This window comes from Pelodiscus sinensis, chromosome 5 (assembly GCF_049634645.1).
Source record: "Pelodiscus sinensis isolate JC-2024 chromosome 5, ASM4963464v1, whole genome shotgun sequence".
Taxonomy (NCBI): Eukaryota; Metazoa; Chordata; order Testudines; family Trionychidae; genus Pelodiscus; species Pelodiscus sinensis.
The window spans coordinates 27,509,534-27,522,742 of NC_134715.1; the positions used below are offsets into that span (position 1 = coordinate 27,509,534).

Below are 13,209 nucleotides of genomic sequence, written 5' to 3' on the forward strand. Positions count from 1 at the left end.
GAGTGCCTCTGACATCCTAGTCCAACCAACTTTCTCACAAACTGTCCCCCAAAAAGGGACAGTTTAAGTCAGAGCAAAAACTACCTGCTGCTTCATGGTGTTAGACTACTTTCACCTATAAAGGTTTCTATTAACAGTAATCATCAATCAGTGTCAAGCTTAAATGCTCTCCACTGGCTTCTTACTGGCCAGAGCTGTTTTTTTGTGTCTGGTTCAGGAAAGATTGCCCAGAACATCTATCTGAGAGACTAAAAGAATCCAACCATTAAAGCTGTCCCTTTTCTCATTTCCTCCCCACAACAGTATTCTTCAACTAGAAGGGGCTAGACTTTGGAAGTGCTATTTCAGAAGAACAGGGCAACCTTACATGGTGAAGTCTGGAGATGTCAGATACGCTATGTACGGCTATCTTTAGGGTGAAGAAGTCTCTGATTGTTCCTGTCTTTTTAAGTGAGTTGGTTCAACATGCTGATCAAGTGCCAGAGAGGGTGAGCTGCTACCAGTAGGGAGAGAGGCTGCCATATGGCCACTTGGCAAATGCACCTTATCTTGTGTAAGATAACACAAATACACTAAAGGCAGTCCCCGGGTTACATGGATCCGACTTACATCGGATCCCTACTTACAAACGGGGTGAGGCAACCCCGCACTAGCTGCTTCCCCCCAGCAGACCAGGGAGACGCGAAGCTAGCGCCCCTCCTCCCCCAGCAGACCAGGGAGACGCGGAGCGGCTTTTCTCAGCAGACACCTCAGCTTGAGAATAAAGGACTGAGGGAAGTGAGGTGTGGGAGAATAAAACTGAGCTCTGGAGAAATGTTTGGCTAGAGTTTCCCCTACAATATGTACCAGTTCCGACTTACATACAAATTCAACTTAAGAACAAACCTACAGTCCCTATCTTGTACGTAACCCGGGGACTGCCTGTAGTTCTGTCAAAACTTCTTTTTGACATTCTGTAGAGAAGGAAGGACAGAGAGAATAAGTCACCTGCTTTTCTTATTGCAACTTTCCTTTCTCAAAGCCTTTAGTGAATTGGGCCTCCCAATGAGTACTGGGATGCTCTGATGATTTTTTAATCTTCCATCCGAGTGTAAGGGAAGACAAAGTGGGCAGTTGGTCTGGGGCCCAGTGATTCAAAAGATCAGCAATCCTGGGCTCTTTAAATTGCTGCTGCAGTGCCATACTCAAGGCTTGCTAGGGGTAGAGAGGCCAGCCCGGTGGGCTGAGAGCTAGCGGCCCCTAGCCTTGCCCCTTCCATCTGAGACCCCATATGGAGCTGTCCCCCCCCATTTACCCAAGGAGCCTGTCAAGTCTTTCACCCTCCCCCAACCAAAGGCAAAATAAAAATATTTTAATGGCAACCAACTGTTATGCACACATCCACGCTTTGCCTTTGTGTGCTGCAAACGCGCCCTCTCAACATTGTGGTGTTCTCTGATGATACAGTGACGTGCACAGCATACAAAAGTCTATAAATAAACTGTTTGGGTTGTTCCTAGAATAAAAATTCAGCCCATTAAAAACAAAACAGGCAACCTTACATGGAAAAAGTGCAGCCACTATCACATGGTTGCATTCTGCTCCATGAAGCAGCAGTAAAAGAGAGGGAGATAAATGTGGGGCAGGAGAACACTGAGTGCAAACTAAGCTACTGCAATATATTTTGCACATCCAGGTAATTAAGAGTACCCCGATTAATTTCCAACCAAGCTTACAAGGCCGTGAGCTCTCTGATGTTGCGTCTGCTGGTAAGAGGTGCTCACCGAAGGAAATGAAAATCAGAGTTGAAAGCAACTTAAACAGCAGCTAAAATGTTATTTATTTTAATAACACAGAAACAGCAATGCATGCAACTATGCATTTAAAGCGAAACCTCATTGTTGTTAAACAAAAGATTATTTAAAATTAGAATGCAGAAACTCACCGTGATTGCATTCCATTGGAAGCTATGAGTGGCACGTGTGCCTTTTGTGATTCTGGATGCTTAAACCTAAACATTTGGTTATTCAGAATGTAATAACACATGTTCTAAGATATAAGAAACTCACGAGCTATGGGTGATGTGGAAATGAGATGTCAACAACATTGAAGGCTACATGCTTGTAGTTTGTCATATGAGTAAACCATAAGGTACTGACTTCACTGTATACATCTCTCAAACCATGTTGAGAGAGCAGATGTGGGTCTAGGGAGAGTTTTCTGAGTGAAGATTTTGGTCTCTGAAAGTTTTGTATTGCTATAAACCAAGGAAAAGCAAGACCTTTTTGGGCTAGATTGTGACTCTTTCTGATACATTGATGAATGTGAATTGACGTCAGTATGAGTAATATGGAAGCCAGTTGCTTCAAAGTGCTAGATATAGTATCCCAATTGGCCCTTAAGAATTCTGTCCTCATGTAACTCACATTGATCACCTTTACCCCAGATCTGAATACTTTATCCTTCATAGTTCTCATTGTTCAGTTGCTTTGGTTTAATCGCAAGTTAAAGCAGAACCAGACAAAATGCTCTTGATCTGGTCTAGTATTCTGTGCATAATAGCACAGGTTTACAATAATTGGGATTTATCGCTGATATCGGTTCATAAGAAATGCAGAAGAATTGCAGACAATGTTTTTAAGTATTTAAGGCTAGTTTTCAAAACTACTCAGTTTAAAAAATTCCCTAGATCTGTGACATGTCACCCACTGCCCATCTAACTGTGCTTAGAACGGATTACTTATAAAAATATTAGCACTGCAGAATTAACACTATTAAGAATGACAGTTTATATATAAGCCATATTCTATCCTCAATTACATCTGAGTGACTGGGTTAACAATGCAGTTGCATAGGTATGATGGGACAGAATTTGACTGCAGAACCCTCAGCATTGGCATATGAAAAGTAAAGAACTCAGCTCAATTTTTTTTATTCCAAGTTGAGTTTGCAGGGCTTGGCAACTAGAAACATACCATTTTGTTTGATAAATGAGCAAATTTGATCTAAAAATCATTGACAGACAGTAAATTTTCACCTCAGTGCCATTTTTAGTCACTTCCCAGAGTGTAACTGCATGTTAATAAAAAACAGCCTAATTTCTTCCACAATTTGATCTGAGGAAGTGGGTCTGGCCCACGAAAGCTCATCACCTAATAAACCATCTTGTTAGTTTTTAAAGTGCTACATAGTCTAGTCTAGCTGAAACAAAAAAACAGGACTAACACGGCTACATCTCTATTACTATGCTGCATGTTAATAAGTGTTTGTGACATAACCACTATGTAGAATGTGGCTTCTAAGAAAGATAGAGATAACCCATCATTTAGAGACAAAGAATAACATTCTCTTCTGGCATTACTCCACTGACTTCACCAGGGTTACACTGACAGATTTGGCTCAGAGAGAGAATGACGGGATCCTGAAAGCAGTACTGTGTAGAAACCAACACGAGGGATGAGACGGATGTCAAAGAGAACGTGCCACAGTTGCAGTCAAAAAGGTTAGAACCTGCCTCTAGTGAAAGATTAAGATACAGTCTGTTATCTTTTACAGCAGAGCTTGCAACTCTATTTCCGTCCTTTGGGCTCTAACATTTCAAAAGTCAGCACTTCAGAGATTCATTCAGTTATCTCAGCCAAGGATCTATTGCTGAAAGCACTCCTGAGTGAGAAGAGGCAAAAGATCAAGGATGGCTGCCAAAGAAACAGTAAATAAATAAGATAGTATCCATACCTATTATAATTCCAGATGAAAGCTACGTTAAGAGCATGTTAACATAGCATGGTTTAGCACTCAAAAGTCAGAAAAGGCCAAAGTAAAGATTAGCCTTTGTGCATCTGCATTATGATAGTCTTCAATTACTTGGTCACATGCCTTATGTATTGTTTTAAAGATAGTACTGTATTAGACACACCATTTGATAACCTTCGATCCATGCTTCTCAGACTTTTTGGCCTGTGGCCCACCTTGCTCAACATAGACCTTTCCATGGACCACCAGCCAACCATACATGATGAGAAAATGGGTGCAGGAGTGGGGGGGGGAGGGATTCTGGAGAGGGGGTGACTGCAGGAGTGGGTTGCAGGGTCTTTGCAAGAGGGAGTGTCTGAGGGGGAGGAGAAGTGCTAACCTGGCTCTGTGCCTCCCGCCATTTCCAAGTACCACCACCTGCTGCTCACTTTGGCTAGGATTTCGACCAATGGAAGCAGCAAGGAAAGCCTCCGGGTGAATGGTTTCCTGCACTGCTGTTCCCCCAGCCGGGAGGAGAGGGAATGTCAGCATGTGGTGCCACTGCTTCCCTCGCGAGCTGCTCTCACCCACCCGCTCACCCCCCCCCCCGCAGCGGGGTGCTTGCACTCCAACTTCATGGGGGAGGGCGCAGGGCTGGAGTGCCTGTGCAGGCTCCCCACTGTAGGGGAGAGGTAAGCCCTGACCCTGTGGCCCACCTGTAAGACAGTTGTGGACGGTTAGTGGTCTGTGGACCACACTGAGAACTGCTGCCGTAGATGAACATGCAGCATCTTATACTAATTCATAATGATCAATATATTTGATCAGTTTAAGGAGAAGATATTGAAAGGCATGACACTTCAAAGGAGGTGGTAAATAAACTGCACATTGTGCCTTGAAAATGTCTCCGACTTTTCTATGATAAAGAATCTTTTCTCCAAGATAAGAATTTTATTTAAGTGCCTAAGAAAATAGTGCACTCTGTTGTTTTATTTGAGAAAATGTTCAATGAGGTAAAGATTGAATCACAATGCAATTACACTATTAAGCATAATTAAGACTTCATGTGCAACTTTGATTTTAGCATTTCCTAATTTTTCAGCATTACAAGAAAATTCCATGAAACGTACTACTTTATCTTTTTCAAAGACTGGAAACTTCACTCTCCAGACTTCAAAACTCTGCAGGAGTGGAAACCATTGTTAGTAATATGTAGATTTCTTAGTCTGGGGGGAAAAAACAACTGGACAGCACTGAAAATCCTGTAGGTCCAGGATGGGAGTCCTATTCCTGTGGACATTAGGAGCTGTACAGCTACAGAGGTGCATGAGAGCATGGTTCCCCTCCTGTCCGTCCCCCCTCTCCTCCCCTGCACACACCACTTCCAAATTGTATAGCAAACTTCCCTTAAACTTGATACAAGGTCTGTAAGATCCATTCCATTTTTCTGAATCTTAGTAGTCTGGGCTGCTATATACTGTTTAAACTTTTTTTCATGCAGGAGCTGAAGCAAGACTGTATTTTCCATATAAGCCCTCACTTTCTTTTCATCATGCAGTTAAGTTAAGTCAGGCTTTGCAGTGCACAGTGAAGTTTTCCTTAGGTGTGAAAGTTTAGTGGGGAAAAAATACTAAATGCAAGAGCAAAAGCAATTTCAATCCAATCAAATCCAAACTAATTTTCACTGGAACAAAGAGGCGTTTATCGTCCATGTAGACTATCATTATTTCCAGTCCACAATCATTTTCTCTGAAAGCCTGTTAGAAAAATGTCTCAAGTATTTTTTATAATGGCAACGGCTAAGGGTGTCGCATTTTTAAAAAGAAAGTCACTGATTTAGCTGCCTAAATATATACTTAGAAGTCTAAGGTTACATGTCCATTTTTAAAGATATGTCCTTTTTTCAGAGGGCCTGAATGCTTGGCTCCACCAATCTAGTTTTTAATGTAGTATCTTAGTTTATTTTTGTGTGTGTTATAGGGATAATTCTACCAGCCATACTATCAATAAGGTGGAGGAGATGAGAAAACTGTTACCTCATTGACTTCTGTTCTATACACAACTAACCTTTAAGTCTTGATGAAATAAAATCATGCTAAATTACTGAAGGCCACTCTGCTATATTTTTAACGTAAAATCAGGAATTAAATGTTGTTGGTTCATATTTTTTTAATTTGAAATCCTATAGTTAGTATACAGGATCTTTAATTAATTTAAAATGTCAGGAGTCAGAAGATGGTTTTAAGCAAAAGCTGGGTTCTTTAAGATATGGGACTTATTTCTTACTGATCAAGTCCCCATTTTGTCTGATAATGTGAAATAGCTCAGTGGTCCATATAAAGCAAACAAATATGTCATGCTCAGAGAAAGGAAATGATTTTGGAGAAAAGTCCAAAAGTAACATAGAAATAGGAAAGTGATGAATTATCTGTCAACTGCAGATACCCAGTGACTGCAAGATGATAGAGGGAGAGGTTAACAAAATATAAGACTAAGCTACAAATTTAATCAAATGTCAGGACATAATTGCAGCAACTGGGAGCATAAGTGCTGTGTGCATAGCATCATGCCAAATGTAATTTACAAATGCCTCAATCAGTTGGTCTCTCTGGATAGAGAATTGGCTGAACTGATTTCAGAGAACTCCTGATGTTTCAAGTGGTGCAAACTAGCTTACTGTGCGTATCCGATACAGAGCAGTTCCCTTTGTGTGAAAGCACCTGGTATTCAGAGTAACAATAAGTACTGGTCGCATGATGGCATGAAGAGGAGACAGAAGAATGGTACCTAGAATAGAATGAAGGGATATGAAGAATCTAATTGAGAACAATAGGCTCTACAGTGCACTGAAGGTTTGAAAATCTGGTCCTTTGAGTCTTACGGTTCCAACAGTAACTATAACTAGGACCACTTGTGCATATATAATATTTTATATTGGTGCACATGTTGTTTAACATGTGCTCTGGGAATATATTATGGTGCTATTGGAAATAACTTTGATTTTCTTCCCCTGTTCCCGCCCCAACTAAATTCTTATGTTAATTGATTTCTGAACATTGAAATATTGTCTGTTTTACTAGGAATAGAGGGCAAAGTGTATGAGTTCACAGTGAAACACTGATCTCCACAGTACCTCAATGTATGTGATGAGATTCAAAGGAATACAAAGAAAAAAAGCCCAGGGGCAGGCATGCCCTGTGTCTTTAGCACCCTGGGTAACTACAGGCAGTCCCCGGGTTACATACAAGATAGGGACTGTAGGTTTGTTCTTAAGTTGAATCTGTATGTAAGTCGGAACTGGCGTCCAGATTCAGCCGCTGCTGAAACTGACCGCCAGTTCTGACTTACATACAGAATCAACTTAAGAACCCCAGGCGTCCCCAAGTCAGCTGCTGCTGAAACTGATCAGCGGCTGATTCCAGGAAGCCCGGGGCAGAGCAACTCTGCCTCGGGCTTCCTATAGTCAGCGCTGGTCAGTTTCAGCAGAAGCTGACTTGGGGACGCCTGGGGCAGAGCAGCTGGGGTGCTGCTGGGTTGCTCCAGTAGCGCCGCTCCTCGGTGCTACTGAATCAACCCAGCAGCACTCCAGCTGCTCTGCCCCAGGCGTCCTGATTCAGCCGCTGCTGAAACTGACCAGCAGCGGCTGAATCAGGACCTGGGGCAGAGCAGCTGGGGTGCTGCCGGGTTGGTACAGTAGTGCCCAGAGCGGCGCTGCAGGACCAATCCGCAGCACCCCAGCTGCTCTGCCCCAGGGTCCAAAACAAAAGCCTGGTCTGCTGGGGGGGGGGGCACACTAGCTGCGCCCCCCCCCCCCCCCAGCAGACCAGGGACACAGGGAGCAGAGCCGCAGCGGCAGCGGGGTGCCGCGCCTCTGACGCTTTGCTCTGGCAAAGCCTCAGAGGCGCGGGACCCCGCCGCGGCTGCGGCTTCAGTCCCGGTGCCTGTGGTCTGCTGGGGACCGTCCTCAGCAGACCACAGGCACCGGGACTGAAGCGGCAGCAGCGGCGGTTCCCGCGCTTCTGAGGCTTTGCTCTGGCCTCAGAAGCGCGGGAACCCGCCCGGTGCCCCTAGTCTGCTGGAGACGGTCTCCAGCAGACCAGGGGCACCGAAGCAGCTTACGAACGGGGCTTTCTCGCCCCGGAGCTCGCAGGTAGCAATCCGCTACCTCGACCTCCGGGGCGAGAAAGCCCCGTTCGTAAGTGCGGATCCGACATAAGTCGGATCTGTGTAAGTCGGGGACTGCCTGTACTTGAGCAGCTACCATTCTCCTGCATCTTCACTGACGTTTCAATCTTGGGTATGTCTAAAACTTATGATAGCCTTTCCTGGCTGCAGTGTAAACACATCCTTTGTCCAAGGGTAATATATTCATTCAGGCAACCACATCTTTGTATGATTGCTAAAATCTAGTTTCACGTGTGCTGAGTTCGTATGTGCTGGGTGCATCGTGATTTGAAAAGACCTCTACAAAACCCAAAACGGATGTTGGGGGCAGAGGTGAAGGAGGTATAATGAACAGATTAAGTAATTAAATGTACCTTTTTGTGCTTTGGTATCTCAAATACAATTTTTACGTGGGCTAAAAACAAGTTAAACTTCCACCTAGAGGGCATAAGCATTGGAAAACATGAGGTCAAAATACAAGCTGAACTAGAGCATAATTACTGTCCTGCTATATTGTAATGCTCACAGTTACACTAAAAGAAACCTTATATTTATATGCATTGGTATACCATAGCAATCTATGTACACAACAAACAGGCTGTCCCCTGAGAGTTTTCACTCAAATAAGTTGAAAATGTTTTTTCCAGGTCTTGTAAAGTATAACAATAATAATTTTTGTATAATAATAAAAACATGTTTCCACACATACAGATATTATTAAGACTGCTTTTGTTAGCAAACAGTTTAATTTATTTTTAGAAAATGTAAGTTGTTATAAGTTCCTTTGGTAGTGGTCTTTCCTTTTTCCTTCAGTTGACATTTCCTTTCCCCCTCTCTCTTTATTTTAGTGCCTGGGCTTTCCTCAGACTAAAGTACTTTTAGTTAAAAATTTATTTATTAACTTTTACATTTTCTCTAAAGTATTCTGCTATCAGTTCTTTCTCTTCACACCATGTTTTCTTCTGGTTTTTCTTCTCTATGTACAGCTGTTTTCCCCCATAGGAACATCCTGCTACTTATTTTCAGGGTCTTAGGTAAAATGCAGTAAAGAATATAAAGAAAATGCTGCTAATGGGATGGACAAATTGCAAGATATGTAATATAACTACAGGATAAATTACCAATGTTTTAACTGGTGATTGTGCATGTCTCTCAACTCCCTACCACATTGTCTCCTGCATCACAAAAATCTTTCTTTGCTGCAAACTTAATTGGCTCCCCCCCTCATAATTTCCCTGCCAGTAACTGTTCAGGGTCTTCTTCGTGAGTTCATTTCCCATTCAAAGCACCCTGGACATGCCTGCCTCTCTCTGCAGGTAAGTTTGACTTGGCCAGGAGCAGAAGTCTTTCCCTATCCGGGTGAGTTTGACTTAGCAAGGAGCAGAAGTCTTTCCCTATCCGGGTGAGTCTGTTTCCAATTCCAGAGTGAGGCCACAAGGGAGATGAACTGGGTGGTGGAAAACCCCCTGCAGGCCAGGAAGGAAAAGATGCAAGATTCCCTTCTGTCCCCCGTTTCTAATTTGTATCTGCCATGCTTGGGGACTAAAGAGGGGTATAGCTCCACAGAAGAGCCAAAAATGCCAAAAAATAAGCTGATAATTAATCTGGTCTGGTGTTACATGAGATGCAGTGATAATTCCTAACAGTGTGGTCATGCATGGGGTCACCTCAATTGTCCTCGCCCTGTGTTCAGCAGAGGGATCGTCCACAGATGCAAAGGCCCCCCACTGAACCCTTAGGTGGCCCAATGCAGAGGCAGTAAGACCCAGGCAACAGGACCCTCTGTGGTACAGTTAAATCTGTGAGTAAAAACTGTGGATGAGCTGTCACTTTTATTAAACCTTATCTTGGAGCAATGGAGTGGGATCGGGGTGTATTTATTCCATTGACTTCCAATCGGCTTGGATCAAGCCCTAAGTAATCTAACATAAGATAATTTATTTGCTGCTTCCTTTTGAGTTTTGGGGTTGTGGTGTGTATTAATTGTAATTAAGAAGCTTTCTTAATCTTATTTTATGGAAGGGTTTGTTTTTGGTGGTTGTAGGTGTATAGCTATACATTTGAGGCAAAGTACTGCAGTCCCTATGCCAGCAAAATTCCCACTGTTTTTATCTGTGGACGTGATCATGTAATGCCCATAGATAATTTAGAATGCTTACAACGTAGTAAAAATATAAAATTCAAACCAGTCACACTTTCTTCCAAAAGAACTTGTAAAGCTGAATAAAGGGCTTGAGAAACATACACGTGTTTGTTTAAATGTTTTTATGAGGCTATCTTAAGGTTGCTTTAAAAAAACAAATGAAAAAATCCATTTTCTTTACAAGTGGTTTAATCCCATGTAGTGTAGTTTTAATCCAGATACTCACTCAAAGGATAGGGAGGAGCGTTGCCAATGATCCTTGTGTTGAAAGGTCCACAAAGGAGAAACCGATCATATTCTGTGGGTTGGTACCTGGCTTGACGTCCATATCCAGAAGAAAGAACATTGTTATAGGGCTATTTTGTTTTCTTTAAAGAAACAAAAAGATGGTGGCCTTACTATTACCTTTCAACTGAGGCTTTTGAAACAGAGAAAATCTTATCACTTCTAAAAGGTAATTTGCCAGCATTTGTTGGAATTATTACCCCAAGCCCTCTGATACCCAGTTGGTTTTCATTTAACAATAATACAAATTGATTAATTTACCAAGATAAAAGTTTTGCTGATTGTTTAAGTTTGGGTTTGAAGAAGCTGAATCAGAACCCAAAGTGGCAATGATTCTAACCCAAAGTTATTTTATAATGAACTTACACTTTCAGTACGTGAACAAATCTTTTATTTTTAATGTTTCGGGTTCTATGCTGTACGCGTTCTTCAAGTTCGGAGTTTAGTTAATGCTAAAAATGACACCAGATGCTACATCAGGTAAAAACCCAATATTTAGTGCATTCTGGCTTTGGACTGAGGTCATTTCTTAAAATGTTGCTTGTGGTACCATCTCATCTGCTTAGCACAGACCACAGCTTGTTGTAATGGCATTTCTTAATTTGAGAAAGATATTTATTTCTTGCAAGCAATGTGTTGAGGTTTCTGGGCTGAGCAGAGGTATCGTGAAGGATCAGAACTGATGTCCTTCTATCAAGAAGCATTCTTAATAGTTGTTTGAAAAAACAACCCCCTTTTCTTTAATATAATTAACACTGTTTCCTGTTTTTAACAATTCTCTAGTTGAATAGGCTATAAGTAAAGAGAGCACATGCTGTTTTCCAAATGCTATTGCCAAATCCCCATGCTGGAAGACCTCTCCCTTGTTGTAATAAAAGGGTCATGATTTTACCCAACTCAAGTGGAGCAAGAATTCTATTTCATTACAGTATGTGCACAACCATATCTGTATCATAGTCTCAGAGGATTAGTCATGTTAATCTGTAACATTTTAAAAGCAAGAAGTTGTCCTGTGGCACCCTAGAGACTAACGTATATACAGCATCATGAGCCTTTGAGGGTAAAACCCACTTCTTCAGGTGAGCTTTGCCCACAAAGGCTCATGATACTATGTATATTTTTGTGAGTCTCTGAGGTGCCCCAGGACTACTTGTAGCATATAGGACATTACTGGGATAGTCCCACCATCTGAAGTCTGATTTAACATCATAAATGAGTTTCCTACTTGCAGGGTGTCCATTTGATCTGTCAGATTCTCCCTCTGTCTCTCTCTTGCAGGAAAAAAGAAATGAGCTGAATAGATACTTGCACACTTCTCTGGGCTTTGTGCTACACTGTTGATATTTGATGTGCATCTGCTGCAGTGAAGGTGAATTAACTAGTCCCTTCTTTCCTCCCCAATCCATTTTGGACCATGGTTACACTGACAGATGTGGGTTATTGCTGCTTTAGCAAGCTGTTTTGTTGCCAATTAATTACAATTATTATTTTTATTAATAATAAAAGCATATGACATGATTTGTTTAAACGGTTACATCTTGCTTTGATGATAAACATTCACTGTCCCAAAGAACTTAAATCTGAGCCTATTCCTGCAAACAGAACTGGGTCCTATATGATCAATTGTTGTTTTGCTCATGAAAACTTTGGTTTCACATTTTAGTTGTTCTGCAATTTCCAGTTTGTACCAGGGGTGCTGTTACCTCATTGTTTTGATAAAGTGTAACGTTGGACAATTCAAGCATAAAAATCAGAACCATCAGATGATCTTAAGGTTTCATTCACCTTCTCCCTTCCACTCCCCTCCCGCTCTAGTTATGTCACATTGGAAAGATTACGTTTCTGTAACCTTTTGTTGGCTGAAGTTATATGGAAAAATTACAACTAATGTCATCAGTATAACATTTGTTTATGGCTGGTGTGCTTTTGACTTTGATGTTGAATTTTGTTCTTGCTTGGTAGAAGTACAGTTCTGTTCCACGTATTGCATATATCCCTTTATGCCTAAATTTATCCTTGTGCAGACTTGGATCACAGGGGCTCTGGACAGCAATGAGCTGTGACAATAATCCAGTCACAAGCTGACAGCATACTTGCGTATTTGAAAGAGAATTATATATTTTAAAAAGTTTTTTTTTCTCTATCAGACGGCTCAATCCTGTACCATTGAAGTGTATGAGAGTTTTTCCATGGATTTAAGCGGGAGCAGGATGAGGCTCATCAGTCAGACAACAAAGATAAAGTTTAAATGACATTACACACATTTGTCAGTGTTTGCGGACCAAAACGTTTTTAAAGAATCTGTGCTAATAATTGTCCTTTCTGTTTTTTTGTTAGGAAATAACTAGATGATACAATATGTACATAAAAATATAGAATGAGTTTACATTCCTGCTATATCCCCCTTTTCTGCATTTAAGTTGCTTGGCTTCACAAAATATTAAGCCTTGAGATAAAAAAAAACAAACATTTTTATATTGTGATTTGCAGCTCACTTAAAAAAAAAATCTGTATTTTTGTTAAAACTTGAATCTTTCACCAAAATGCAGGCTATTTCTTGTCGCTGAAACTGTTATGAGTCATGAACTTGATCCTTATCCTGGTAAACGACACTGAAACAACACCAACATGAATAGAGCTTCTCCTATTTACACTAGGTGAGGATCTGGCCATATATGTCCCAAGACAAAAATCAAAGAATTACACTAGATAAAACAAAATTATTCAATGCACTATTTTGTTACTTTAATCCAGGTTCATTAAAATTAAGCTGAAGCCCCTGAGAGTGTTCTCATTGACTTAAATGGGTATTGTTTCAGACCTTAAACCCCCTAAACAATTGCAATGTATCTGTTGTTTTACAGATTTTTCGGTGTATAATTTGAGTTAGGACTGAACATTTCTAG

The 13,209-nt window shown here is 41.3% G+C and overlaps 1 long non-coding RNA gene across 1 annotated transcript; it reads left to right on the forward strand.

The window, feature by feature from the left end:
- Positions 1 to 3,219: 3,219 nt before the first annotated feature.
- Positions 3,220 to 12,659, forward strand: LOC142829401 (uncharacterized). Its single transcript, XR_012903796.1, has 3 exons — positions 3,220 to 3,481; positions 11,582 to 11,672; positions 12,451 to 12,659. It is a non-coding gene; the product is annotated as an uncharacterized LOC142829401 (long non-coding RNA).
- The last annotated feature ends 550 nt before the right edge of the window (positions 12,660 to 13,209 follow it).